We start from the raw sequence: 14,441 nt of genomic DNA, 5'->3' as shown, positions 1-14,441 counted from the left end.
ATGCTCAACCAACTGAGCCACCCAGGTGTCCCAGGGACTTGTTTTAAATTACTGTTTTCTGGTCTTTTCTGCCTCCATCGATCCATCGAGAACCCCAGTGGTCTTTATTCCAAATACAATGATGATTTGCCCTGTGGTATCATCCCTGACTCACCTCCTCCCCTTCTCAACTGCCTCTCTTTCCCCCTCTCTTCCCCACACAAAGTCTGGGGATGTCTTTGCCCACTTCTTGGCTAGTGTTATAAAACTGGCAACAACAGGTGCACAAAACTTAGTGCCTGGTACAAAGTAGTATGTTCGGTAAATGTTAGCTGTTTTTAGTCTTAGGCCACTGTCTATTGAATGAGTCATGAGGTGCCTGCCTGGCTCAGTCAGTTAAGCGTCCGACTTTGGCTTGGCTCATGATCTCGCGGTTCGTGAGTTCGAGCCTCACGTTGGGCTCTGTGCTGACAGCTCAGAGCCTGGAGCCAGCTTTGGATTCTGTGTCTCTCTCTCTCTCTGCCCTTCCCCACTCGCATTCTGTCTCAAAAATAAATAAACATTAAAAAAATTTTTAAATAAAGTTTACTTTAAAAAATAATAAAATAAATGAATCATGAAATTGCTGATTTCTAAGTAAAAGAAGAAATCTAATGTTGGCAGTTTTATATAGTTCAACTTTATGATAATATGGAGTGATGATTCTTAACCAAGATACAAATTAGAATGATCAGGTCAGCCTTTTACAATATACACTGTCCACATCCTAGCTCGTTCAGTGAGGATCTTCATGCATGGGTCCTGGGTAAGTGCATTTTTCAAAAGTTCCCCAGATGACTCTAGCGCATACACCTACTAAAACACCTGTGAGAGAATCTTCCCTTCAGGTTGTTTTTCTTTTAATGTACAAGTTCTTTTATACAGACCGGTATGTTTTTCATATAGTCAATTATATAGTCATGAACTGAAACTTTATTTTCATGACTCAACAAATTAGTCATTTTTAACTGTAAGATATGATCAAATCTCAAATTAAGATTTATCAGTACTCAATCTTTGGAAGGAAAATCTAGGTGCTAAAGGATGTTTTCATGATTTTCAAGGAATTTCCAAGTCTTTTTTTCTTTCTTTTCTTTTTTTTTTTTAATTATGGTTCTTTATTTTTGAGAGGCAGAGAGAGACAGAGCATGAGTTGGGGAGAGGCAGAGAGAGACGGAGACACAGAATTCGAAGCAGGCTCCAGGCTCTGAGCTGTCAGCCCAGAGCCCGACACGGGGCTCGAACCCACGAACTGTGAGATCATGACCTGAGCCGAAGTCGGATGCTTAACCACCTGAGCCACCCAGGCGCCCCAACTAAGTAGAATTTAAATAAAAATAAAAATAAATAAAGCCTTGAGTAACATACACAAAGAAAGAAATAAACATAAGCTTGGTCTATTTTCTATATTCGTTGTTAGAGTTTTTTTTTTTTTTAATTTTTTTTTAATGTTTATTTAATCTTGAGAGAGAGAGACAGAGCATGAGCAAGGGAGGGGCAGAGAGAGAGGGAGACACAGAATCTGAAACAGGCTCTAGGCTCTGAGCTGTCAGCACAGAGCCCGACGTGGGGCTCGAACTCACAAACCGTGAGATCATGACCCAAGCCGAAATTGGACACTCAACCTACTGAGCCATTCAGGTGCCCCACGTTGTTAGAGTTTTTAATTAAAAAGCGTGATATTTCCTGTCATTTTGCTGTGCCATACGTCTACAGTAAACCACACAGAGTACGTACCAAATGCTTAATGTGAATGGATGGATGTGTGATGCCGCACACAAGAGCAAGTCAGAATTTCAAAGGTTACTAGTTCGTGTTTTCTTTCTTTCTCTGTTTTGAATGGCTTCCTGTTGCTATTTAAAAAGAACTGGCAACTTTAGCCTCTACTACAAAGCTGTCATCATCAAGACAGCATGGTATTGGCACAAAAACAGACACATAGACCAATGGAATAGAATAGAAACCCCAGAACTAGACCCACAAACGTATGGCCAACTCATCTTTGACAAAGCAGGGAAGAACATCCAATGGAAAAAAGACAGTCTCTTTAACAAATGGTGCTGGGAGAACTGGACAGCAACATGCAGAAAGTTGAAACTAGACCACTTTCTCACACCATTCACAAAAATAAACTCAAAATGGATTTTATCAGGAAACCATCAAAACCCTAGAGGAGAAAGCAGGAAAAGACCTCTCTGACCTCAGCTGTAGCAATCTCTTACTCGACACATCCCCAAAGGCAAGGGAATTAAAAGCAAAAGTGAATTACTGGGACCTTATGAAGATAAAAAGCTTCTGCACAGCAAAGGAAACAACCAACAAAACTAAAAGGCAACCAACGGAATGGGAAAAGATTTGCAAATGACATATCGGACAAAGGGCTAGTATCCAAAATCTATAAAGAGCTCACCAAACTCCACACCCGAAAAACAAATAACCCAGTGAAGAAATGGGCAGAAAACATGAATAGACACTTCTCTAAAGAAGACATCCAGATGGCCAACAGGCACATGAAAAGATGTTCAACGTCGCTCCTTATCAGGGAAATACAAATCAAAACCACACTCAGATATCACCTCACGCCAGTCAGAGTGGCCAAAATGAACAAATCAGGAGACTATAGATGCTGGAGAGGATGTGGAGAAACGGGAACCCTCTTGCACTGTTGGTGGGAATGCAAATTGGTGCAGCCGTTCTGGAAAGCAGTGTGGAGGTTCCTCAGAAAATTAAAAATAGACCTACCCTATGACCCAGCAATAGCACTGTTAGGAAGTTATTCAAGGGATACAGGAGTACTGATGCATAGGGGCACTTGTACCCCAATGTTTATAGCAGCACTGTCAACAATAGCCAAATTATGGAAAGAGCCTAAATGTCCATCAACTGATGAATGGATAAAGAAATTGTGGTTTATATACACAATGGAATACTACGTGGCAATGAGAAAAAATGAAATATGGCCTTTTGTAGCAACGTGGATGGAAGTGGAGAGTGTGATGCTAAGTGAAATAAGCCATACAGAGAAAGACAGATACCATATGCTTTCACTCTTATGTGGATCCTGAGAAACTTAACAGGAACCCATGGGGGAGGGGAAGGAAAAAAAAAAAAAAAAGAGGTTAGAGTGGGAGAGAGCCAAAGCATAAGAGACTGTTAAAAACTGAGAACAAACTGAGGATTGATGGGGGGTGGGAGGGAGGGGACGGTGGGTGATGGGTATTGAGGAGGGCAACTTTTGGGATGAGCACTGGGTGTTGTATGGAAACCAATTTCACAATAAATTTCATATATTAAAAAAATAAATAAAAAAATAAAAAGAACTGGCAGCTGGCCCTCCACTCTGCCTTGCAGTTACCCACTGCCTTCTTGCCACCTGCCCTGACCCTGCTGTTCTCTGGCTGTGTCCTGTCCAGGGTCACTACCACCTTCCACCCAGGCCTCACCGCTGCGGCCTCTGGCAGAGCCAGCTCCTGGTGGACCCGTATGGAGATGGGGCTCCCGGATCCCATCCTGGGAGTCACAGGAGCCTTTAAGAGAAACACCAACAGCAAACAGATCATTCTGGGAGTTGGTGCCTACTGAGATGATAATGGAAAGCCTTCTGTGCTCCCTAGTGTCTGGAAGGCAGAGGCCCAGATTGCTGCAAAGTATTTGACAAAGAATACCTTCCCATTGCGAGACTTGCTGAATTTTGTGAGGCATCTGCAGAACTAACCCTGGGTGAGAACAGCAAAACGTTGAAAAGTAACTGGTATGTCACCATGCAGACCGTTTCTGAAAGTGGGGCCTTGAAGATTGGAGCCAGTTTTCTGCAAAGATTTTTTTTAAGTTCAGCTGAGCTGCCTTTCTGCCCAAACGCTTCTGAGGAAATCACACGCCCATCTTCAGGGACGCTGGCCTGCGGCTACATGGTTAATCAATACTCTAACCCCAAGACGTGCAGCTTTGACTTCACAGGCGCTAAAGAGACGTTTCGAAAATGCCACAGCAAAGCGTCCTTCTCCTGCATACCCGTGCCCACAGCCCCACGGGAGAGGACCCTTGCCCCAAGCATTGGAAGGATAGAGCAGCAGTGGTGAAGAAAAACAATCTCTTTGCATTCCTCGACATGGCCTATTTACCAAGGCTTTGCCAGGGATGATGGCAACAAGGATGCCTGGGCTGTATGCACTTCACTGAACAGGGCATTCATGTTTGTCTCTGCTAATCCTATGCCAAGAACATGGCTTATTTGGTGAGTGTGTGGGAATGTTCACTGTAATCGGGAAAGATGCTGATGAAGCCTACAGGGTGGGGTCACGGTTGAAGATTTTGATCTGTCTGGTGCATTCCAACCTTCCCATCAGTGGAGCACGGATTGCCTCGACCATCCTGACCAGCCCTGACCTGCAGAAACCATGGTTGCAGGAAGTAAAAGGCATGGCCAACCACGTCATTAGCGTGCAGACTCAGCTGGTCTCCCTCCTCAAGAAGGAGGGCTCCTGTCACAACTGGTAGCACATCACTGACCAGATGGGCATGTTTGGTTTCACAGGACTAAAGCTCGAGCAGGTGGAGAGGCTGACCAAGGAGTTCTCCATCTCCCGGACAAATGATCACCTCAGGCAACGTGGACTACCTTGTCCATGCCACTTACTAGGTCACCAAGTAATTTCCCTGGTTAGAGGGAACAAAGACCACCTTCCTGTCTACAGCCTCTGTGGTTGTGAGATTCACACAGAGGAAGAAGGAGGGTGGATGGTGGTGAGCAAGTCATTTCTTTCAACCACAGTACTTAACACTCAACCATTGAATGTGTTTTTCAGAAAAGAACATGTAGTGAAATGGGGCAGAGGCATCTGTGGCTGGTGTCTGAAACTTTGTGGCTCAAAACCAAACTCCTGCTCATCCTTTAATTCCAGTGTTCCAAAAGAGTGTACATGTGCAAGATAGAGCCCCCAAAAAACCTGTCTATCACGCCAGTGCAATAGATCAGGAGCTTTAACAGAAGCACCTTTTGGTGTTGGGGACACCTCTGTAGCTCTACAATGAGAAGAGCACCTACAAGAGGCATTGTGGGAAGACCTAGTTCTAACATGAGCAGTCAGCCCTGTGTTTGTCCTCTGGTGATGGGGGAAGCTTATCAACAGACCTCGTTCCAGAAACCGTGTTTCATGAAAACCAGCAAGTCTGCTGCCGCTGCAGTGAGGAAAATAAAAGATGTTTCCTGTCTTATTTAAGAAAAATAAGGGGCGCCTGGGTGGCTCAGTCAGTTAAGCGTCCGACTTCGACTCAGGTCATGATCTCACGGGTCGTGGGTTCGAGCCCCGCATCGGGCTCTGTGCTGACAGCTTGGAGCCAGGAGCCTGCTTCTGATTCTGTGTGTCCCTCCCTCTCTGCCCCTCCCCTGCTCATGCTGTCTCTCTCTGTCTCTCAAAAACAAATAAATCTAAAAAAAAAAAGTAAAGAAAAAGAAAAAAGGCCTTTCTTTTTAATACTTTCAGACATTTTAATGTTGCTCTCTTCTCCCTTATTATTGCTGTTCTTTTCCTGAGGCACAGAGATCTATAAATAGCCTAGATTTTCATCCTATTCTGCTGCTTGGTGGACTGTCAGCCCCATCCTATAGGATTGACTTATTTGAAGAAGAAGTGCATAATTTACTTCTCATCCCATACCCTCACTTTCCTTATAAAAGAATAGCATGGAAGAGGTAACTGCACTGGATTTCAGCATCCTCTTTAGTGATTGATTGTCTCCTGACGGGATGTTGCCTCTGCCCAGTTGGACCCCTTACTTCATTCAGTGCATTTGTGCAGTGTCTCATCTCACGTCACGAGTGGGCAATGCAGGGCAGAGTCAGGAAAGAGGGTATCTGGGCTCTGGTTTTAACCTTTTGTGTGCCGCCAGCTGGGCTCAGCTTCACCCTTTGGAAAGATAACCACTATCTGCTCCAATCATGTAGACTTATTGAACCCTGGTTTCTCTCTTAAAATAAAGTTACTGCAGACCCCCCCCCCTAAATAAAAATAAATGAAAAGAATTGGCTACCGTATTTCCACAAAATAGAAACTCAGCGAGTGGTCTATTATAGAGCTGTTGTGGAGATTAGTTGGTACAAAGGAAATTTCTCTTTATTGCTGTAGAGTTCATCTTTAGCTTTAAGTTACTGATTTATAAAAATAGTTTCAGTACTTAATTTGCAGAGCATGACAGATCAATATGTCCCTTTATAAATTCTTAGTTTTAGCTAAGCTGTCCCAGTGCTATAAAGAAAACATTAGGAAAAAAAATCATATCAACACTTTTCTATAGCAGTGAAGACCACTGGCTGACTTTTTTTCTTTCTGTGTGGTTACTTGGTCGCTTATGTCAGGAAACCTATTTATTCTTAAAATTGATACTGAAAATTGATAATTGGTACTGAATACATAAAATTGATTGTATTCTTTAAAACTGAGGTTTATCTTAACTAGACTCTTTAGTTGAGATTTTTGAAGTTCCTGAATTTGAAATATTTGGGATTCCAAATAAGTCAACTGAAGATTTTAACTCGTTTGTACTGAAAGCCAATCGACTGACTCCTCTGTGTCCCCAACTTCCTGTGACATGACAGAGGAAAATAAAATTTATAAACAGAAATTTGTAAACTCACAAGCACTGAGAGTAGGAGCAGATGGAGTGGCCATGAGCAAAGCAGAGACTTTCCAGGTTTTAGAAGGCAGGAAACAGATGGCACTGATGGGTGGGCCAGGGTGGAGGAAGCCCCGGTCCAGCATACCCATGAGGAGAGGCTGCGAGAGGAATCTATGCTTTCAGGAGGAACCGAGCAGAAGAGATGATAGGACATGATACTATGATTGTACGCATTAAGAGCCAACTAGACATCCTACCCATACACCCTACCCATACAAATGCTGCAACAACATTGGTTCCCATGCTAATTTTGGAAATCTGCTTTCGAAAAAAGTTTCTTTTTAAACTCTCAGCCTGAGGAGGATTAGGAGTTGCAGTGAAAGTGTTAGTGACACATGGTAAACTCTCCTTGTTTTGATATTTGAAGAAGAATCCAACCTGTCAACCTGTTCCTTGCCCACGAACGTTGAAGGAAACACACCCATTAAAATGACAGTGAACATGGAGTCTTTGACTTCTCCAGATCTGTAATGGGAAGTAGATCTCTCCACCACTGGAGGAAACCTGCTGTGGTGGACTGGGGAAGCTAGAGGAAAGAAAGCCTAGTCAGTGGTGACTTGGAATTATAAATGAATTAACAATTATGAATTAACAATTCACAAAATAACCAAATACATAGAAAAAAATTCACCCTCCTCATGTAATCAAAGATGGAATTAGAAATAACAATGAGATCTTTTTCCTAATATGTAATTAGCAGATTTTTTTAAAGAATACCAATTGCCTAATAGGAATGTTGTGAACAATTATACAGAACTTTTGAAAAGCAGTTGGACATTATGCCTGATAAACCTTAAACAATCCATTCATTCAATTTCTGTTTCTTATGGAAACAGCATGAAAAGCATTTTAAACATAGAAATAGATGGTCATTAATTGTTATACTGAATAATTCTGAACGGCTGTCATGTCTTACAGGACTCAGTAAGTGAACTGCTGTACATGCACAAAATGACATACTAAATAGCCATTAAGAATTACAGCCATGAGGTCAACAAAACAACACAGAAAAACAAGTATGACTTAAGTGGAAAGGGATGCAGAAGGCAAACTTGTGTTATAACTTAACCTCCTCCCCCCATGTCTCTGTACTTGATGGTAAAATCCTTGAAGTTGGGGATCCTGACTTATCTATGTGCCCATCCACTCCTGTGTGTACATAGAGCCTGCTTGGGATGCTCTCTCTCCCACTCTCTACCCCTAGCTGCTTGCACACATGCATGTACTCTCTCTCTCTCTGTCTCTCAAAATAAATATTTAAAAAATATATTTTATGTGCTTATGACTGTTTACTGTTAAACTTTTTGTCAATATTTCTTCTAATGTCTAAGTTTGATCTAAGCCTTACTTAGTTGAATAATTTTTAAGCTGGATAATTCAGACAGGATTAGTTCAATTATTTTTTCTGGTTGCATTTTTTTTAATTAGCAGAGCTTTCATAGACCATATGAAGTTCCTAAATATATCAAGAAGAAACTGAGAGTGTATATACACTAATTTATAGCTCATACACAGTAGAACCTAAAGCAGGTATAACTTATCCAAATTATACCTTTTTTTTTAGATCACTAAGCATCCAGACTCTGAGTATTATTTCTTCATGCAGTTTTGTACCTGGTAAATTGAGTAAAAACATTTAATTTATTTAATTTTCAATTAAGGAACATATTCACATGTTTCACAATTCAAATGGTTACTGTTATGTATCCTCCCAGAGTTAGCATAGGAATATAGAAGCAAAATGTATATTCTTTATAAGTATTAACAATTTAATGTTTTTCTAAAGTACATAATCTTATTTTAAAAGCACACTTAGGGGTTAAAAGACAATGTTAAAATAGCCATCGATAGTAGTTTATAGGTTTTTTTTTTTACTCTTTTACCTTTCGGGTTTCACCCTGTTACTTATTTCTCGGCATTACTGAAATCAAGTCATAATGTGCTAACAAAACTACTGGGGCCAGAGTGAGAAAACCTCTTATATTTCAGCTATACAGTCTTAGATTCAATTTTTAAATTATTTTGAACTATTAAAGTGATTTTCATCATTTCCTTGCATGAACTCTTCTCACTACCTACCCTTACCCCAGAAAAGGCTGTTGCTGCTTCTTTTCCTTACCCATGTCCATCCACTCTAGTCAGAGAGTTAAGTAATTTGGCTTGAACTTCCCCTCTCCTTCACCGCACACATCTAATAGGTCCCCATATTGGTTGAGTCTTTTCCCTTAGTGTCTCTTGAATTCATCAACACCTCCCCAGTCCACACTCAAGTCACCATGGCCCTGTAGGCTTCTAGCTGTTCTCCCTTCTGAGTCATAGTCTCTCGCTTAAAAACTCCTGGTGGTTCTCCACTGCTTTGAGGACAAAAATCATTACATTCCTGGTACATAAGGTTCTGTTTTTGGCCCTTTTTACTTCTTACAGCTTTATCTCCAACCGTGGCTCCCAGGTTCACCTGGTCTACTATTGCTTTGTCTTTCAAGTCTTCGCTTAGCCATCACTTCCTCATTTGTTCTAGAAAATTTTTGTTAGTTTTAACTGTGGCAAGGGTTTTACCTTTGTGCTGCTGTTAGTAATTTTGCCCTGAATGGGGGCTGAATATATGCTGCATTAAAGGTACTATCTTCTAAAAAGATGCATAGGGGCAGCTCAGGTGATGATATCGTGGTTCAGGCTGTCTGCTTTTAGCACAGCGCCTGCTTCGGATCCTCTGTCCCCATCTCTCTCTGCCTCTCCCTTGCTCAAGTTTGCACTTTCTCTCTCGTTTCTCTCCCTCAAAAATAAACATTTAAAAATAAATAAAAAGATGCTTATTGTACATACGCTGTTTTATTCATGTTAACATTGGCTTTACAAACAAGCTGACGCCCAAGGAGATAAAGTAATTCAAGCCTTTGTGATTTTAGGTCTGTGCTTTGATATCTGACAACGTGTCTGGCAAGTCATGTAAATAACTTTTACTATTCAGACAAGGCAAAATGTTAAGCCATCTTTAAGCAGTTTCCAGCTACTGTAACCTTAAAATAGTATTACTTTCCTTAGTTCAGTCTTTATTATAATTTTGTGTTCTTGTTATTCAGTGCAGCTTGAATCGTTGGAAAATATTATGTTGTTCCATCTCAAAAATAAAACAGTGTTGCAGGGACTTTCTAACTTTGAATGCTGCTCATATAGAGCTTAATTGTATTCTTCAAAATGAAGGAAGACTTTAGGGTGTCAGTTGCTATTAACGTTGTTTCACCTGGACTTCCTTCCACCTTCTCTTTTTAATAATGACTAATTAATAAAGTTTTGTTTATAAATATTAAAAACAATAGTTTTTTTGTCACTTAAAATTTGTCAAAGATTTATTGGGATTCCAAAAGCATGAAACAAAACTATGATTAATTGGACTTCGCCAAAATAAAAGCTTCTCTTCAAAAAACATGTAAAGAAAATGAAAAGATAAGCCACAGACTAGGAGAAAATATTTTCTGGTAAAAAAAAAATTTTGTTCCAGAAAATATAAAGAACTCTTACAACTCACTAAAAAAAATTTTTTTAAATGGGCAAAAGATTTGAACACCAAAGACCTATATAGATGGCAGATAACCACATGAAAGGATGCTTAACATGGTTAGTTATTAGGAAAGTGCAAATTACAACCACAATGAAATACTAATGCTGATGTCCTAGACTGCCTAGATGATGACAGTACCCTATGTAAAGCAACTGGAAATCGCCTACTTGTTAGTGGAAATGCAGAAAGGTACACCACTTGGAAAACGTATTTAAACAAACTTACCATGCAGTTTAGCAATCCCACTCTTAGGTATTTACCCAAAAGAAGTGCACAGTGTGTGTGGGGGGGGGGATACACACACACACACACACACACACACACACACACACAGACTTGTATATGAATGTGTATAGCTTCTTCATCTTTAACATTTTTTAAATGAAATAACCCAAATAAATGTGAATAGGTAACCAAATTGTGCTATTTCTAGACAGTCGAATACCATCCAGTGTTAAAAAAAAAAGATATATGCACTTCTGGTACATGTAACAATATGGATGTATCTCAGAAGCCATAGCTGAGTAAAAGAAACCAGGCACAAAAAGCTACGTACAATATGATCAATTTATGTAACATTCTGGAAAAGGCAATAGGAACTGAAATTGGATCAATGGCTGCCAAGGGATGGGGTCATGGGGGGTTATTGACTGCAGGGGGGTCAGAAGAACCTTTTAGGGGTGATGGAAACGTTAGGGATCTTGACTGTGGTGGTGGTCACGTGACTACATTTATCAAAACTCATTGAAAAGATGATTTCATTGTATGTATACCAAACTGCCTTTAAAAAAAAGTTAAAGCCAGTTTTCAACATCAGAAATTACCTTCACAGGGACATCTGGGTGGCTCAATGAGATAATATGCGTCCAACTCTTGGTTTTGGCTCAGGTCATGATCTCATGGTTCCTGAGTTCAAGCCCTGTGTTGGGCTCTATGCTGACAGCTTGGGATCCTGTCTCTGCCCCTCCCCTGCTTGCACTCTCTCTGCTCTCGCTCTCTCTCTCTCTCTCAAAATAAATAAACTTAAAAAAAGTTACCTTCACAAATTTAAGGGTAAAGAAAACTCTAGAAGATAGATCAGATGACTCCTAAATCAGGTCCTTAGTCTTTTGATTCAGTGGTGGTGTTTTTTTTATTGTGAATACATTTTCGTATATTAAAAGTTAATAGTCTTTTATTATCAAAATTTTGTTAACCAGTGTACAATCTTCTTGCCCCAAAACAAGATCTGTCTTCATTTATTTGAGTCACCCTTTATAAAGTTACCTAAGTACATTATTAAATTGTCTTCATGTATATTTTACACAGTTTGTGTTCATTTCATTCTCTGTTATGTACTCTTTGTGAGTGCTCTTGTAAATCGAGTCTTCCCCTCTCTGTATATATTGTTGTTATTAGATATTTGGTTTCCACTTTTTGGCTACTGTGAAGAAAACTGAACATTCTTGTACAAGTATTTTTGTGGACAGATATTTTCATATCACTTGAGTAAAATGTAGCAGTAGAACTTTGGGTTATAGGGTATGTGTTATGTTTACCTTTTTGAGAAATTGCCATTTTTCAGAATGATTGTACCATTTTTATACTCCCACCAGCAAGGCATGAGAGTTCTGAAAGTTCAACATCCTTTCCTACATTCAATGTGGACTCTTTAATTTTAGCTATTGTAGTGGGCATAAAGTAGTGTATCCTTGTGACTTTAATTTGAATGTCCTTCTGATATTGAGCAACTTTTTATGAACTTTTTGGACAAAGAAATACCTTTTATGAAGCTCAAGTATTTTGCCCAGTTTTTATTGGGTTGTTTATATATATATATTTTTTTTAATGTTTATTTATTTTTGAGAGAGAGAGAGACAGAGCACAAGTAGGGGAGGGGCAGAGAGAGAGGGAGACACAGAATCTGAAGCAGGCTCCAGGCTCTGAGTTGTCAGCGTAGAGACCGATGCAGGGCTTGAACCCACGAACTGCGAGATCATGACCTGAGCCAAAGTCGGAGGCTTAACCAACTGAGCCACTCAGGTACCCCTGGGTTGCTTATATTTTTATTATTGATTTGTTAGAGTTATTTATATATTTTGGATGCAAGTCCTTTGACAATATTTTCTCCCAGCCTGTGGCTTACCTTTTAATTTTCTCATCAGTCCCTTTTGATGAGTAGAGGATTTTAGTTTTGATAGTCCAGTTTTTCAGTTTTTTCTTTTGTACTTCGTATTTTTTGTGTCCTCTCTAAAAAATCTTTTTTTCCCTCAGAGTCTCAAAGATATTTTTCTGTTTTTTGAAGACTATATGTTAGCTTTACATTTGAGTCTATCATACATATCAAATTAATTTTTTGGCACAGGGTGAGAAATGAGTAGAGGTTCTTTTCCTCCTAAGGTTTATGCAATTTTTCCAGGACTATTTGTTGAAAAGATTGTCATTTCCCCCATTTAATTGCTTTGGCCCCTTCTTCCATTATACATTCTAACCGTTTATTTGAAAAGAAATTCATTCTTTATACAACATATTTGGTATAGAACCATTTACCCTTTGAAATCTCTTTTTGATAGCAATTTTTCAGTTGATTCCTTTGGCCTAAGTATGAAATCGTATTATCAGTTAATAATGGTCATTTGCTCCTTATTTCTCTTTCTGATGTCAGATGCCACTTCCAGAACAATGGTAAAGAGTGGTGATAGTGGACATTCTTATTCCTGAAAAAAGCATTAATGGAAATGTTTTATTTTATCATGAAGCACAGTGATACTTTTAGGGTGTGGGCTTTAAGGTAGCCAGTTTCTATATTAAGTGAGTACCAATAAATTTCTACTTTATTAAGGTTTTTATGAGCAGCAGACTTTGCATTTTACAAATAGTATAGGCTTTATACAGATAATAATATGATTATTTTCTTCTATTAATTTGAGGAATTCTATTGACTTCTTAAAATATAAAGCTATTCTTACAATATCTGGTTGAATTCTACTTGGTCACTTTGGTTTATTCTTTTAATATGCTGGATTCTATATGGTAACATTTTTTATTTAGAATTTTTGCACTGTATTCACATGATAGATCAGTTAATCTACATTTCCTTTATTATCTCTTTGTTAGAACTTTATCAATGTTAAGCTAGCTCTCTGAGGAGGATTTGGAAGCTTTTTCCATACTCTGGAGCATTAAACACTACTGATAATACCTGTGCTTTATTTAAATGGCTGGAAAAATTGGGGCGCCTGGGTGGCTCAGTCGGTTGAGCTTCCGACTGTGGCTTAGGTCATGATCTCACTGTCTGTGAGTTAGAGCCCCGCGTCAGGCTCTGTGCTGACAGCTCAGAGCCTGGAGCCTGCTTCGGATTCTGTGTGTCTCTCTCTGTCTCTGACCCTCCCCCATTCATGTTCTCTCTCTGTCTCAAAAATAAATAAACATTAAGAAAAAAAATTTTGGGGGGCGCCTGGGTGGCTCAGTCGGTTAAGCGGCCGACTTCGGCTCAAGTCACGATCTTGTGGTCCGTGAGTTCGAGCCCCGCATCAGGCTCTGTGCCTACAGCTCAGAGCCTGGAGCCTGTTTCAGATTCTGTGTCTCCCTCTCTCTGACCCTCCCCCATTCATGCTGTGTGTCTCTCTCTGTCTCAAAAATAAATAAACGTTAAAAAATAAAAATAAAAAAAAAAAGATGTTAAAAAAGAAAAAAAATTTTTTAATTAAAAGAAATAAAAATAAAATAAATGGAAAAATATACCAATATTGTTATTTGTGCCTGGTAATAAACCTAAATAGTCTTAAAAAAAAAAAAACTCTTTCAAAAAGGAATAGTGTATCTTGTTTCCTTGGTCAGGTATATTCTAATTCTTCTGAAATTGTTAATTTTATAATAAATTCCTGGGAATTTTTTATTGAGCAGATATTCTTAATGCAGATAGGGAGTGCCATGGGTGAGTTGTTGTATGAAATACTTTATATTCTGAGAGTGAGTCACTAATTTGGCCTCTACCTACATGTGATTAGTAATGGTTTGATAGGAACTGAACTTCTGGTGATCATAAACTTTTAATGCACTATTGAAATAGGAGGGGAAGTAAATGATTCATTTAATCTCTTTATTGACAAAGAATCTCTCATTAAGAACTTTTACCAGTCAGAGGGGCACCTGGGTAGCTCTGTTGGTTAAGCAACCGACTTCAGCTCAGGTCATGATCCCACAGCTC

At 39.4% G+C, this 14,441-nt stretch overlaps 1 protein-coding gene and 1 pseudogene across 2 annotated transcripts in view; both read left to right on the top strand.

Annotated features, from left to right (window-relative positions):
* The window catches only part of RALA (RAS like proto-oncogene A), a 74,465-nt gene that overhangs the window by 37,122 nt on the left and 22,902 nt on the right, over nucleotides 1-14,441 (top strand). The gene's annotated exons all lie outside the window — the stretch shown is intronic.
* On the top strand, nucleotides 770-5,211 carry LOC124523393 (aspartate aminotransferase, mitochondrial-like; annotated as a pseudogene).

The sequence above is a fragment of the Lynx rufus genome, unplaced genomic scaffold, assembly GCF_022079265.1.
Source record: "Lynx rufus isolate CCGP_SWC_20201006 ecotype Redwood Valley unplaced genomic scaffold, mLynRuf1.p SCAF_4, whole genome shotgun sequence".
Taxonomy (NCBI): Eukaryota; Metazoa; Chordata; class Mammalia; order Carnivora; family Felidae; genus Lynx; species Lynx rufus.
This window is presented reverse-complemented; position numbering and strand designations above follow the sequence as displayed.